Below are 14135 nucleotides of genomic sequence, written 5' to 3'. Positions count from 1 at the left end.
CAAGCTAGACCTAACTTTACTGGCTTAAAACAACAATAATGTAGCTCATGAATCTGCAATCTGGACAAGGTAGTATTTTAGCTGGGGCAGTCAGCTGGGGTTAGAGGATCCAGTTCCAAGGGGGCTCACTCACATGACTGACTAGGTGGTGCTGTCTTTTGGCTAGGACCACAGCTGAGGCTGCCAGCCAGAACCCTCACATGAATCCTTGCTATGTAGCTGCTTGATTTTATCCCAGCATTGGGGCTGAGATTCAACAGCAAGTATCCCAAGAGAGCAAGGTGGAAGTATATGGCCTTTTTCTTTCTTTTTTTTTTTTAATTGCTGTCCATAAGTTTATTGTCTTTATCTGAAAAATCCTGATAGAAAATTGTTTGGTTTAGCTCTCAGCAGCCCGCTCCTGAACTCTGAGGAAGCTTGCCTTCTTTCGAGCTACCCGATCTTTCTTCTGAGCAAGGGACATTTTGGGGCGGTTCCACCTTTTCTTCTTAACTTCTTTCTTGGGCTTCTTTTCATAGACTGGATTCTCTCGTATAGCAGCATGAGCTTTCCTATACATCTCCTCCATCATGTCTGGAGTTACGCTGTTCTGTATGTATTGAGAGAACTGTTTCTTGTAAGCATCTTCATCTTCTTCCATTAAGTAGCGCATGTAATCTGCAACATTCTGGCCCATGATGTGCTTCCAGTGTACTTCTGCATTAAATTCCTTGCTTTCAGAATCATAACCAGGGAATCGCTTGGTACTATGAGGGATAGACAAGCCTCCATCCACAGCTCCCTTCAGGGCACCAAAAACTTTATTGCCAGTGGTAGTTCTGGCAAGGCCTGCATCCAAATAGCAGGTAAAGGCACCTGGCTGATCATCAATGCTTTCCACATTGTATTCATCACCAGTCACCTCCACTTGACCTTCATAGATCTTCTCCATGCCAAACCTACTGAGAAGCCTGCGGGCCAGCAGCAGGCCAGTACAACACGCTGCAGCGTAATTTGTCAGGCCAACCTTCACACCATATTTTGGCAGTTCGTGTGCATACGCTGCGCAGACTATCATATCCCCCTCTATACGGGCATAAGCAATCTGACAAATGATATCTCTGTTTGTTACACGAACTATCATCCTGTATTTGGGTGTGTTGTATTTATTTTTATCCTGTATCACCAAGCGTTTCCGAGCATAGTAATCAGTTTTACCCTCCCGTCATCTTCTAAATTTCACTTGGCATCTCTTAAAGTAGGCCTTATTCTTAACAACTTTAACAAACCCCATCCTGCGGAACAGAGATCCGCGTCCGCGGCTCGACAGAGACCTGCAGCGTACATGGCCTTTTTCTAACACAACCTCAGAAGTCACATAGCTTTCATTTCCACTGTATTCTGTTGGTTGAGGCAGTCATAAATATCCATATACGGTCAATGGGGGAAGACATAGCTTTTACCACTTGATGGGAAGGTTGTTAAGAGTAGCTTATAGGATAGAATATCTTGTGGTGAGCATCTTTGTAGATACAATCTGCCCTATCTTCCATTTATTTATTTCTTTATGCCAATATGGACTCATGAATTCTTATTTTGTATAATTGGTTGTGATCCATTACTATCTATGTTTATTTTGATGCTCAAATTTTCCCAGATTTGACCACTGGGAGCCCCTTTCAAGGTGGTCTTGGTGCCCTTTTGACTCCATTGAGCATTTTCTTTTTTTTTGAGACAGAGTCTCGCGCTCTGTCACCAGGCTGGGGTACAATGGTGCGATCTTGGCTCACTGCCTCCTGATCTCTGCCTCCCAGGTTCAAGCAATTCTCCTGCCTCAGCCTGCTGAGTAGCTGGGACTACAGGTGCGTGTCACCATACCTGGCTAATTTTTGTATTTTACATTGTTTCACCATGTTGACCAGGAGACTCTTGATCTTTTAACCTCATGATCCGACCACCTCAGCCTTTCAAAGTGCTGGGATTACAGGTGTGAGCCACCATGCCGGCTTTTTGAGCACTTTCTTTAGTGGAGGGTGGTATATGGAAACTATTATCTGAGCTCTTGGTTGGCTCATTGCTGTTGGGCTATAATTGCTTGTAGCTGCTCTTCGCAGACAGGGCTGGAAAATATATGTATGTATATATTAATACATACATGCGCATATACACACACATACATCTATAGCTTTTTATATCTCTGAGTATATCCATTTGAAACATGAATTTATACCCAAACCTCCAATTTCCACTCAGAATGTTAGCATTCGGTCTGGTCTTCCTCCTTTCTACGTTTGTAGTATCTTCCCCAACAGTGAGAAACCTGGCACTTATTATCTTCAATATAGTCTTTGCTTATTTGCTGAATTAATGTAAACAGTCTCTAAACCATGAGTCTCCTCTCACACCTGCCACTTCAACACCCCACCACCAGCGATCTGCATTCTCAAATAGCATCAGGCACATTACCAACGAGCTTCCACGTGACATTCTGCACCGCTTCAGCATCCCACATCTTTGGGCACTGGCAGGCACTCCTCCAGCACCTCTCTGTACGGCTCCCCTCCTCTCTGAAACCGGTCAGAATGTGGTAGAGAGCCTTCACTTTTTGAATATCCACACTAGCTCCTTTCTCATCTTTTAAAAAATGCAAACTTGATGATGTTTGCCTGCTTAAAATCCCTGAATGATTTTCTGGTCCTTAGACTAAATCCAAAAACCATAATGGCCTACAAAACTCTACATCATTTGACATCCTGCCTGCTTCTTCAGTATCATCTGAATTATTTCTCGGGTTCAGTCAGTTTCCCGGAGTGGAATCTTCCAATCTTCCGCTTGGCATGTGTAACCTGGCTGTCGGTATTTTGGGAACTGAGTCAAGGATGGGGACTGGAGGTCTCAATGATCAGAATGCAGATTTCAACTTAATCCTGGTTTTCAGCATGGCTTCTCAGTGGGCCCTCAGCTGTGCTTAGTTTAAATGTTTTCTCCCCTGCTGGGATGGAGGAAGGGATCTGGGGACTGTTTCTTACCAACATGTTCAATCAATCATCGCGTTTTCAACTCCATACCAAGACTCCCACTTTCAGAGATAACTGGTACCCTCAAAACTTGAGCTTTTTGAGGTTTGCAGTATAAACTGCATCCTTGGGTTTTCGCTTTTCCTAATCTGCTAAACCAGTTACCCCTCATTTATCCATTTTCTAGTTTCCATATTTACATTCACGTGCGTGTGTGCATGTGTGTGCTGCCTTGCCTATTGTAGCTTCTCTTCCTTTTTCCTTTGTACTCCCTGCATTTGGCCTTTTAATCCCCAGTTCTTTTTTTTTCTGTGGGATCTTAGGAAGGAGCTCAGATAAGTGCCGTGTTCAATTTGCACAATTTAACTGCAAGTGAAATTGTTTTAAATAACAAACACCTGTTTCATTTGACAGCCAATCCCATGAACAAAAAATCGGATTTCCTAGAATCGTGAAATATTATAACACAAAATGTTCATCCAGTCCATTGTTTCTTGTCTTTTTGCTACCAGGTATCTCTCTTATTATATTCTATCTACCCCTCACTCCCACCCCACGTTTGAAAAGATTCAGACTCCCAAACCTTAGTTTGGGAAACTCTGCTCGACTCATTGCCCTCATTTTACAGATCAAGAGACTGAGGCCAAGAGATAGAAGTGATTTGTTAAAGTCTTACAGCTAGTAAGGGGCCAAGTTAGGATGGACACGCAGGTCTCCTACTTCCTCTTCTACTGCTGCTTTTCTATCTAGGATGTGAGATTTCTGACTGCCCCCAAACCGAGGGGAAGGTGAGGGAAAACTTTCCTTCTGACTGTGGTTTTTTTAGCAACATCAATGCTGGCATTGAAACGTTACATCTTCTGGTGGCTAAGAGGAAAATGCTGTCTGCCACCTTGAAGGCCACAGATGGCCAGACATTCTGGGAATCACTGGAGCTTTCTCAGCGCCACAGGGGAACTGTTTGAAATGCAATAAAGATTCCTTTACAACAAACTTGGAGAAAAAGCTCCACTGGGAACACATCAGAATCAGTGTGGGAGGTCTTTTCTAGCCTACCTAACCCGCCAATCAGCAAGGGGGCGCCTGCTGGGAACTCTTTCCTGGGCTGAAAGTTACCAGAGATACACGGGCTTCTGATCAAATTGCAGAGACCAAACAGCCTATGGAACAGCTTATACCCTCTCTAAAGGCAGGACCTTTCTTTTTCCCATTTCTTATGGGCCTCAGTGCCCCAGGCCTCCTGCTGGACACATGTTAGTTACCTATAGCTTAATTAAAGCTTTGTTGATGCATTATTTCCTCTCCCCAAAGTGGAAATAATGGGTGAGTGCTGAGTTGGTGTGACCACGTGGCCACACTCCCCGAGGTAAAGTGACTACATACATTTTGTCTTGGAAACTCACTGCCTTCTGGAGAGTCCTTTTACACTAGTAAAGGTTAAATTTTGCTATTTTCCTGGATCTTTTGAAAATATTGCCTATAAATGAGAAAGCTAACAACAAAACCCCTACAGTTTGTATAGGCTTTGTAGCTTACTGTGATCTCATTTAATCTCCTATCTTGTCTTTTCCCTCAGTGCTTTGTACACAAATGTTATTGATTCCCTCCAGAGGCAGCCATGTGTGGTAGAATACACAGCGTGAGTCTGGAGTTTTAGCACCCACCTCTTCAATGATCTGAGTGCTGTTGGGCAAGCTGCCTCCCCTCCCTAAGCCTCGATTTACCTGCATACAGAACGAGGAAAGGGTTTGGATTTCACAGAATCTGAGGCCTCTCTAGTTTCTGGTTGGAGTGCAAGTGTGGTTTCTGCTGTGGGCGTGGTTGTTCCAAAGCAAAGGGCAGGGACAGGATGCAGTCTGGTGATCAGGGACAGAGGAAGACAGGCACAGCAGCTTTGCACATTTGTGGGTCCTTACTCTCTCGCCTTAGATTTCCCAGGCTGTTTAAGTTCATGATCTTAGGGCAGCGCCTGTCCGCCCCCTACCACACACACCATGCTATTCAGAGTTTCTTTCCCAGGGTCTACTTTAAAGCCGGTAGATTTTCAGGGGTCTCAGATCTTCTTAGTGCTTGCCCTCTTGACATCTGAGGCCTGAAAATAACTTACGTTGCCTGCTTAGGGACGCTTCCGGAGGCCTCAGCCTTCTGTCTTCCGGGGCTGGGGGTAGGAGGGTGCCAAAGCACAGGCAGTCATTGTTTGGGTATTGACTCAAAGGAGAAGGAGCCACAATGCACAGGAAAAAGGATGAGCTCATGACAGCTAAATGAAAAGATTCTTATCTTGGAAACAGCGGTTTCTTATGCAAAACAGGGGGCGACAATGTGATTGTGCTCCATGGAGTACATTCAACAACAGGGATTTCAAATGAAGTTATTTTGCATACTTACAGGAGCAGCAATGGGCCAGATTGTTCATTAATTAAAGAGGGTGGCTGAACCCCCTACACAACACACACACATACACACACACACTCACATACACACACACACTCACACACATACACACACACAGGCTGCAAAACTTAAATAATTCATTCGCTTTCTCCTCATTTCCAGTTGATCAGCTGAGAGGCAAATGTTTTTGCAACCCTAGCCACCTCTGGAGAAAGGAGGGGAGAGAGGATGGGGGAGGACGGGAGAAGGGATGTGGTGGGGAGGGGAGGGGTGTCACAGATAACTAGAACAGTGGTGATCTCGCAACCATTTCTATTGGTGTTCAGATGTATTGCACAGAGCTGGTGACTTTTTGTTTCCTTTATTTTCCACCCAGGAGATTTACCTTTCTAGTTCTGTTTGATTTCATCTGAAAGAAGTCGAAGCAAATCCCCACTGAAGAGGAGGAGAGGAAAGGAGCGAAATGCAGAGGGTGCAGGTGGGAGAGGCCAGGAATATGTTCTTTGACCACAGTCCCTCTATTTCCCCAACTCTGACACGTGGTCCCCTGAGGGGAAGGACTAGATCTGTGGTTGTCCTGGAAATTCCGGAATGTAGGTCACCCATTAAATGGGTAATGCCAGAAGTGGAGAGTAGAGTTGTGTGTGGTTGCAGGTGGGAGGCATCAACACCGCCCACATCTCTTTCCTATCAGTCACACTGCTCTCCTTCTACCCCAGTTCGTCTTTTCATTTAGGAATAAGAATGGTTATTATTTATCAAGTACTTCCACATTCATTATCTCTTTTATTTTCCCCCATCACATGTGTTATACATGTGTGCCAGATACTTTTACTTAGTTTATTTGAGCTGCTCAGGTACCCTGGGAGATAGCTGGGTATTACTGCTCCTGTCTTAGAAATGAGGAAACTGAGGCTCAGAGACACTAAGTAGGTTACCAAAGGTCACACAGCTCAGAAATAGCAAAGCTCGATTTGAACCCACATTGGTCTTGATATCAACATCTGTGCTCTAAACTGCTGTGCAATGCTAACTCTCCTCTCTTTCCCTCATTCTTCCCTACGTCAGCTTTGCCCTACTGTTACCCAGAAGGCAAACTTCCCACGTAGTTGGCACTCTGGCAAGCGAAGTAAGAACAGAGGTCTATCATGAATGTGAGACACTCCCCTCAACCATGCCTACTGTCATTATGGAAGACAAGCTAAGTTAGAAAAGCCTTGTTGTTACAGTGAACCCCAAGTTTCTCTTCAAATAATCAGTTTGTCAGTATGTTCAGCTCTCTTATATTTTAATTATCTATTTTAAAGTTTAACTTCCTTGTAATTCTGTAAACAACCTTCTCCACCAGTTCTGATCAGTAGTTCACATCTGTTCCCCCACTCTGGCTTTATGCTGACTCATCCTGTTCACCTGCTCCAGTCACCTGCTCCAGTCACCTCCCTTGACCTAGGTCACCCCTGGCTACCTGCTCTGACCCACCTGTAACTGTCCTTCCCACCCAAACACCCACCCTGCCACTCCAGCTCTGACCCCTGCTCTCTTTAAAATAGCCAATCAGGATTAGTCTAGCTTGTGCAGTCTAACCCTAGCCAATAGGGGAACAACACAGCAGTAGGGATGACCCCCATCAGGCATAAGTACCTCTTCCCCCTTGTCCAAGCGTGCAGCTGCCATTGTTCCATCTGTGAGCCGCATCCTTCTATAGAAGTAAATTGCCTTGCTGAGAGAATTTATCTTTGAGTGCTATTTCTTCTGTGGCATCGAAATTTTACTTATAACACTTGTAGATCTCCTCTCTACCTGAGGCTCACAAATATGATTAACTTTTTGATTTTAAGTGGGGAATGTTGAGGTATAATTTTCATACAGTAAGATTCTCCTTTTTAAAGTGCAAATGAGTTTTGACTAACAAATCCTATTATGTCACCACAAACACAATCAAGACATAGGATATTTTCATTACCCCAATAAGTTCCCTTGTGTTCCTTTGTGGTCAGTCCCCTCTCTCCATACACAACCTTTGGCAGCCTCTGATCCATTTTCTATTCCAGCAGTTTTACAGTTTCAGAATGTCATATAAATGGATATTATATATCCATTTATATGACATTCTGAAACTGCAAAATATGTATAGAATATATAGTCTTTTAGGTTGACTTATTTAATTAAGAATAACACTTTCCCCTTCCCTCCCCTACTCACTCCCCCTCTCTCTTTCTTTCCTTCCGTTTTTTTCTTTTCTTTCTTTCTTTCCTTTCCTTTCCTTTCCTTTCCTTTCCTTCTTTCCTTCTTTCTTTCCTTCTTTCTTTCATCTTTCTCTCTCCTCTCCTCTCCTTCTTCTCCCCTTCTCCCTCCCCTCCCCTTCTCCCTCCCCTCCCCTTCTCCCTTCCCTCCCCTGCCCCCACCCTCCCCCACTTCCTTTCCCATTTTCTTTTCTGCAGGGTCTCACTCTGTCACCCAGGCTGAGTGCAGTAGCATAATCACAGGAAGGATTTTCTGACTTTCCCCTGAAACAGGTCATAGGACCTTCATGTGAGGCGTGCCTTCCCTATACGTGAAGGAAAGGAACAGCCTTATCTCTGAAGACAAAAGGACACAGAATGAAATCTGAACAAACAGGCCTTGCTAATTTTCCCCCAGTTTATTACCATGAGATCACAACCTTTTGTCTTTCTATTATATTTGTCCATGATTATCCACTCTTCATCAAACCTACTATAAAATATACTCAGGTTTAACTATTTCTTTGGGTCTTCATTTCCTTATCAAGTCTTCCTTGTCATGTACAACTTATATTAAATAAACTTGTTTGCTTTTCTCTTGTCAATCTGGCTTTTGTTACAGTGGTCTCAGCCATGAAACTAGAATTGGTAGAGAAAGAGATTATTTCTCCTCCCCTATACTGTTAAACTCTTTCCAAAGCAGCTGTGCTATTATGAACTCCCACAAGCAATCCATAAAAATTCTAGTTGCTCTGCATCCTTACTAACACGTGGATAATGTCACTTTTTTAAATTTTAGCAATTCTAATAGATGTGTGTATTTTATCTCATTATAGTATTACTTTGCATTCTCCTAATGATTAATGACGTTAAGTGTCTTTTTACTTGTTTATTTGTCATCTGTATCTCTTCTTTGGTGAAGTGTCTATTCAAATCTTTTGCTCATTTTAAAAAAGCTTTATTGAAGTACAATAGACATATAAAAACTGCACGTTTAATGTATACAACTTGATGAGTTTGGACATGTGCTTATTCTCATGATACTATCACTACAATCAAGGTAATAAACATATCCATCACCGCCAAAAGTTTTCTTGCATTTCTCCCCCTTTTTTTGTGGTAAGAATGCTTAACATGAGATCTACCATCTTGAGTTTTTAAGTGCACAATGCTGTATTGTAAACTATAGGCACTATGTTGTACAGCGATCTCTAGAACTTACTCCTCCTTGCTGCTGATTTTTAAACTGGGTTATTTTCTTATGAGTGAGTTTTGAGAGTTAATTATACATTCTGAATCCATGCCACTTATCAGATATGTGATTTGCAAATATTTTCTTCTAGTCTGTGGCTCTCCTTTTCATTTTTCTAGTCCAATCTTTTGAAGAGTTTGTAATTTTGATGAAGCTCAACTTGTTGATTTTTCTTCTATTGTTCCTGCTTTTTGGAGTCTTATCTAACAGATCTTTGCCTAACTTGAGGCAAAGAAAGGCAAAGAGGCAAATTCTTGAAAATGAAGAGTTTTCTCTCATATTTTATTGTAGAAGCTTTATAGTGTCAGCTTTTACATTCATGTCTATGAGCCATTTTGAATTAATTTTGTATATGATATAAGGTAAGGGCTGAGGTTAGTGGGATTTTTTTTGCATATAAATGTCAAATTATCCCAGTAACATTTCTTGAAAAAACTGCCCTTTCTTCACTGAATTGCTTTTGTACCTTTGTCAAAAATCAAGTGACCACATATGTATGGGTCTACTTATAGACCTCTATTCTGTTCTGTTGATCTATATATTTAGTCTTATGCCAACATCACGCTGCCTTGTTTATTGTAGATTCGTAATAAGTCTTGAAGTTAAAATGTAGGTCCTCTAACTTTGTTCTTTTGAAAAATTGCTTTGGCTCTTTTATGTCCTTTGTTTCTCCCATAGAAAGTTTAGAATTGGCTTGTCAATTTCCACAAAGAAGCCTGCTGTTTTTTTGGTTGAGATTGTGTTGAATCTATAGACCAATTCAAGAAGAACTGACATCTTGACCCTATTGAGTCTCAGATCCATGAAAACAGAATGCCTCTCCATTTTTTAGGTCCTCTTTATTTCATCAGTGTTTTGTAGTTTTCAGCATACACATCTTGCACCTATTTTGGAGATTTATTCATAAGTATTTAATATTTATTATGTGATTCTAAATGGTACTGTTGTTAAATTTGTTTCCAATTGATATGTAATTAATTTTCGTATATTGATTGACCCTGTATCCTATGACTTTGCCAAACTCAGTTCTAGTAGCTTGTTTGTACACTCTTTGGGATTCTCTAGTTAAATGATCATGATGTCTGTGAATAAAGACAGTTTTATTTTTTCCTTTTCAATATTTATATCTTCTATTTCTTTTTCCTCGCTTAATTGCTCTAGTTAGAACCTCCAGTACAATGTTAAATAGAAGTGGCAAGAGAAGACATCTTGTTCCTTTCCTTAGGGAAAAAGTTTTCAGTCTTTTACCATTAAGTATGATGTTAGCTGTGGGTTTTTCATAAATGTGCTTTATCAGATTGTGGATATTTCTTTCTATTCTGTTTCCTGAGTTTTTTAAACATAAATGGATCTGCATTTCATCAAAAATTTTTAATGGATCTATTGAGATCATTCCTTGGATAAACCCTACTTCATCATGAGGTATTATCCTTTTTTATGTATTGATGGATTTGATTTGGTAACATTTAGTAGGGACATATTTTCTGTCTATGTTCATGAAGAATATTGGTCTGCAGTTTTCTTATGTCTTTGTCTGGTTTGGTATTGATTGGGTTTGGATTGAAGTTATTTTTTAAGTAGTGGGGCTGAATTCAGGGTTGGTTTGAAGCAACAGTGCTTCATGAAGGCCAAATTTCTCTTAGGTTTTCCTTTCTTTAGCTTTCCTTTACTCTGTTAAGCCACACTACTAACCTTTCTTCCTGCAACTGCAGATGGCGCTGGACCCTCAATTAGTCCGTCTGCTGCTTAGAACTTTGGACTTTTATGTCTTTCTTCGTTGCTCCACTTCCAAACTAACAACACAGTGCACAAAACAACAGAGACCTGCTTCCTGTATGTGATAGTCAGCTAATCAGATACACTGAAATTCGTGCTGAAAGACCAGCAGTCATATCTTTGTCTATGCTTGGAGTTGACTTGAATGAGCTCCGAGAAGCCTGCATACACTGTCACCAGGGTCTAAGGGATGCTGAGGGGGATTACATCCAGTTTGTGAATGGGAGTACTTTTACATTGTCACCTGTAGTTTGCAAAGATTTGAGAGTTCTCTGTAGTACGCTGAGTATTTAACAAGCGTTCTAATGCTGAGTAGTGATTACCGCTGTACATAAAATAGAAAGATTAGTGTCTCAGTTGCCTGCTTAATATGTAAATGTGTCCAGTTATGTGTGAGTGCTTTTAATAAAGTAATTTGCACTTCTGCTTCCTACATGGAGAGTGATTGATGAAAAAACAAAAACAACAACAACAACAAAAAAAACTCAACAACTCCATCAGAAATTAGTTGCCAGCAGGCTCTTTGGAAGAGCTCTCTCGTGCTGCCTGGCCTGGAGCTAAAAGGCAGTGGGACTGGGGTTAGTCCTGGTTTTACAATTGATTTCTGCTTTTCTGGGCATTAGAAAGTAGACTTCCTTATCCCCCAATCTGAGCTCAGAGAGTTTGTTGATGTTGGATTGTGAAATCGCTTCATTCACTCATTCACCTTGGACTGGTTCTCATTCCAACATACAGACATGGATGATAAAAGTAGAACCTACCAGGCACTGGTACTGAGTGCTTTGCTTATATTACTCCTTCAATCATCAATCACACCAATCTTGGAAGATATAAATTAATATATCTCCACTTCACAGGTGGAGAAATTGAGGCACAGAGAAGGTAAGTCCCTTGCCTAATCTCACTCTATCAGTTAGTGGATAGACCGGGATTCAAATTCAGATTTCTGTGGCTATTGCCCCCCAAACTCTTCTTATCATGCCACTTCACTGTCTTTCCCACTGCTGAGGATGGTGGCGTCTGTCTGCAGGAATTATCTCACTTGCCTATAATTGGATGAGCTTGAAAAGATGAGGAGTGTTCTGTGTGTCTGTGATGAAGAGCTACAACCAGATAGTGGCTAGGGTTGAGTGCCTCCTTCTGCCACATACGCTGCTTTCAGCCTTCCATGACAAGGGCAGTGGTTTGAACTGCATTTCTTCTAAAGTCTGACTTAAGAAGAGTGTTAGACTTCTATCTGCTGTCTCTGTAGCCGTGAGAGGCTTCTTTCCCTCTGCAGAGGGCCCACAGTGGGTAGGGAATGTTTCTCCACTGAGTGTCTCTAATTGGAAAAAATGTATACATAGCACTTGTTATGTACCAGGTACTTCTCTAATCACTTTATAAATACACACACATGTCTGTTAACTCATATGATCCCCACAACCATCCTGTGAGAACTCTTATTATTTTCATTTCACAGATGGTTAAACTGAAGCACAGAGCAGTTAAGTAATTCACAAAGGTCTCCTAGCCAACAAGAGGCAGAATGGGGCTTTGAACCCAGAGAATGTAGTAATCCCAGACCTGTGCTCGTTCATAAGGTAGCCACTAGCTACTAGTTTTCAATTTAAACAAAGAAGTGAAATTAAATTGAAAATTCAGTTTCTCAATCATAGCAGCCAGATTTCAAGTGCTTGACAACCACATGTGGCTACTATATGGGATGATGCATATATAGAACACTGCCATCATCACAGAGAATTCTTCTTGTATAGTGCTGTTCTTTTTTTTTTCTTTTTGAGATGGAGTCTTGCTCTGTTAACAGGCTGGAGTGCAGTGGCACGATCTCGGCTCACTGAAACCTCCAACTCCCTTGTTCAAGCAATTCTCCTGCCTCAGTCTTCTGAGTAGCTGGGATTACAGGCACGTCCCAATACGCCCGGCTAATTTTTGTATTTTTAGTAGAGGCGGGGTTTTACCATGTTGGCCAGGATGGTCTTGATCTTTTGACCTTGTGATCCGCCCACCTCGGCCTCCCAAAGTGCTGGGATTACAGGCCTGAACCAAACTGCGCCCAGCCCAAGTATGTTTTTTTAATTTACATGGTGTGGCCCTCTCAGAATACAATCTGAGTATATCCCCCTATGTTGTTGAGTTGGTTTCCACTTACCTTTCTCTCCAATTTTCTATCCCTTTTCTTTTTTAACTTGACTGATAAGACAGAACAGAATTTTTGACCCTTGGAAAACCAGGCTGTAAAGTATGACCTAAGCCTCTTCTACTAACCCACCCCTTCCCCACCACTCTGACCTCAGACTCCTACTGATACTTTCATGTTCAAAGAGCTACAACCTCGACTCAGGATTTTGTTACCCTTGCAGGCTCCTTCTGGAATCCCCAGGTCATGGCAGGGAAGGAAAGGGGAAAGGATGCCAAGGGAGTGAAGCCCCTTGCTACTTCTTCCTCCAGACTTTGGCCCTTATCAAACCAGTCTGATGTGTTGCCTAGATGGAGAGAAGAAAATAAAGGAGCTTTCAAATAATCACCACACTATAGAAGTCTATAGCAGTTTGCCAGGCGTGGTGGCTCACACCTGTAATCCCAGCACTTTGGGAGGCCAAGGCAGGCGGATCACAAGGTCAGGAGATCAAGACCATCCTGGCCAACATGGTGAAACCCCATCTCTACTAAAAATACAAAAAATTTAGCCAGGCATGGTGGCATGTGCCTGTAATCTTAGCTACTTGGGAGGCTGCGGCAGGAGAATCGCTTGAACCTGGGAGGCGGAGGTTGCAGTGAGCCGAGACACCGCACTCCAGTCTACGTGAGAGAGCAAGACTCAATCTCAAAAAAGAAGACTACAACAGTTCTCCTCTGCTACACTGTTATAGGCATTACGACAAAATTTCCCAAGACTGAGACAAGCAGACAAGTGGTTGACGATGATAACCGAAAGAGATTTTTGTGGGGTTTCAGAGGTGTAACAAAGTGGGATACTCCTTACGAGAAGGGGTTTGTCTATAGGGTGGAGTTTTAGGGAAATTGATAAGGCTCTATGCCCCTCCACCCCTGAAATGAATCTCCCTCTAGGCCTTCCAGGAAGTCTGTAATGCCTCCTTCCCTTCAGAGGGAGCGTATGCTGTTTACTTGTTAGCCAACATAGCACATCAGAGGGGCACAGTATTGCTCATTCTCCCACTAGGGCTCTGAGCAAGAGAAGGGCAGGGTGGGGACATTCTGGATGGGTGGGGAGTCATTTGCTGAAAAGTTGCAGATGTATCAGACACACTTCAGTTAATTCTTTCATTAGCCTGTGGCCCTGTCTGCAAGTTCAAATTCAGAAAGGAAGCCTTGCAAAGACTCTCCATCACTGCAGCACCTAAATTGATACTTCTTAGGGCACACCAGGACCAGGATTTCAAGACTGATAACAATCTTTTCTTCCCTTCCCTTCTACCCTCCTCTCCCCTCCCCTCCCCTCCCTTCCCCTCCCCTCCTCTCCCCTCCCCTCCC

The 14135-nt window shown here is 42.4% G+C and overlaps 1 pseudogene across 1 annotated transcript; it reads right to left on the bottom strand.

Moving 5' to 3' along the window:
* Nucleotides 1-307: 307 nt before the first annotated feature.
* On the bottom strand, nt 308-1339 carry LOC116545754 (annotated as a pseudogene). Its single transcript, XR_004266431.1, has one exon. The product of XR_004266431.1 is annotated as a 60S ribosomal protein L5 pseudogene (transcript).
* Between the last annotated feature and the right edge of the window lie 12796 nt (nt 1340-14135).

Source organism: Sapajus apella, unplaced genomic scaffold (genome assembly GCF_009761245.1).
Source record: "Sapajus apella isolate SASKATOON/1434 unplaced genomic scaffold, GSC_monkey_1.0 scaffold362, whole genome shotgun sequence".
Taxonomy (NCBI): domain Eukaryota; kingdom Metazoa; phylum Chordata; class Mammalia; order Primates; family Cebidae; genus Sapajus; species Sapajus apella.
This window is presented reverse-complemented; position numbering and strand designations above follow the sequence as displayed.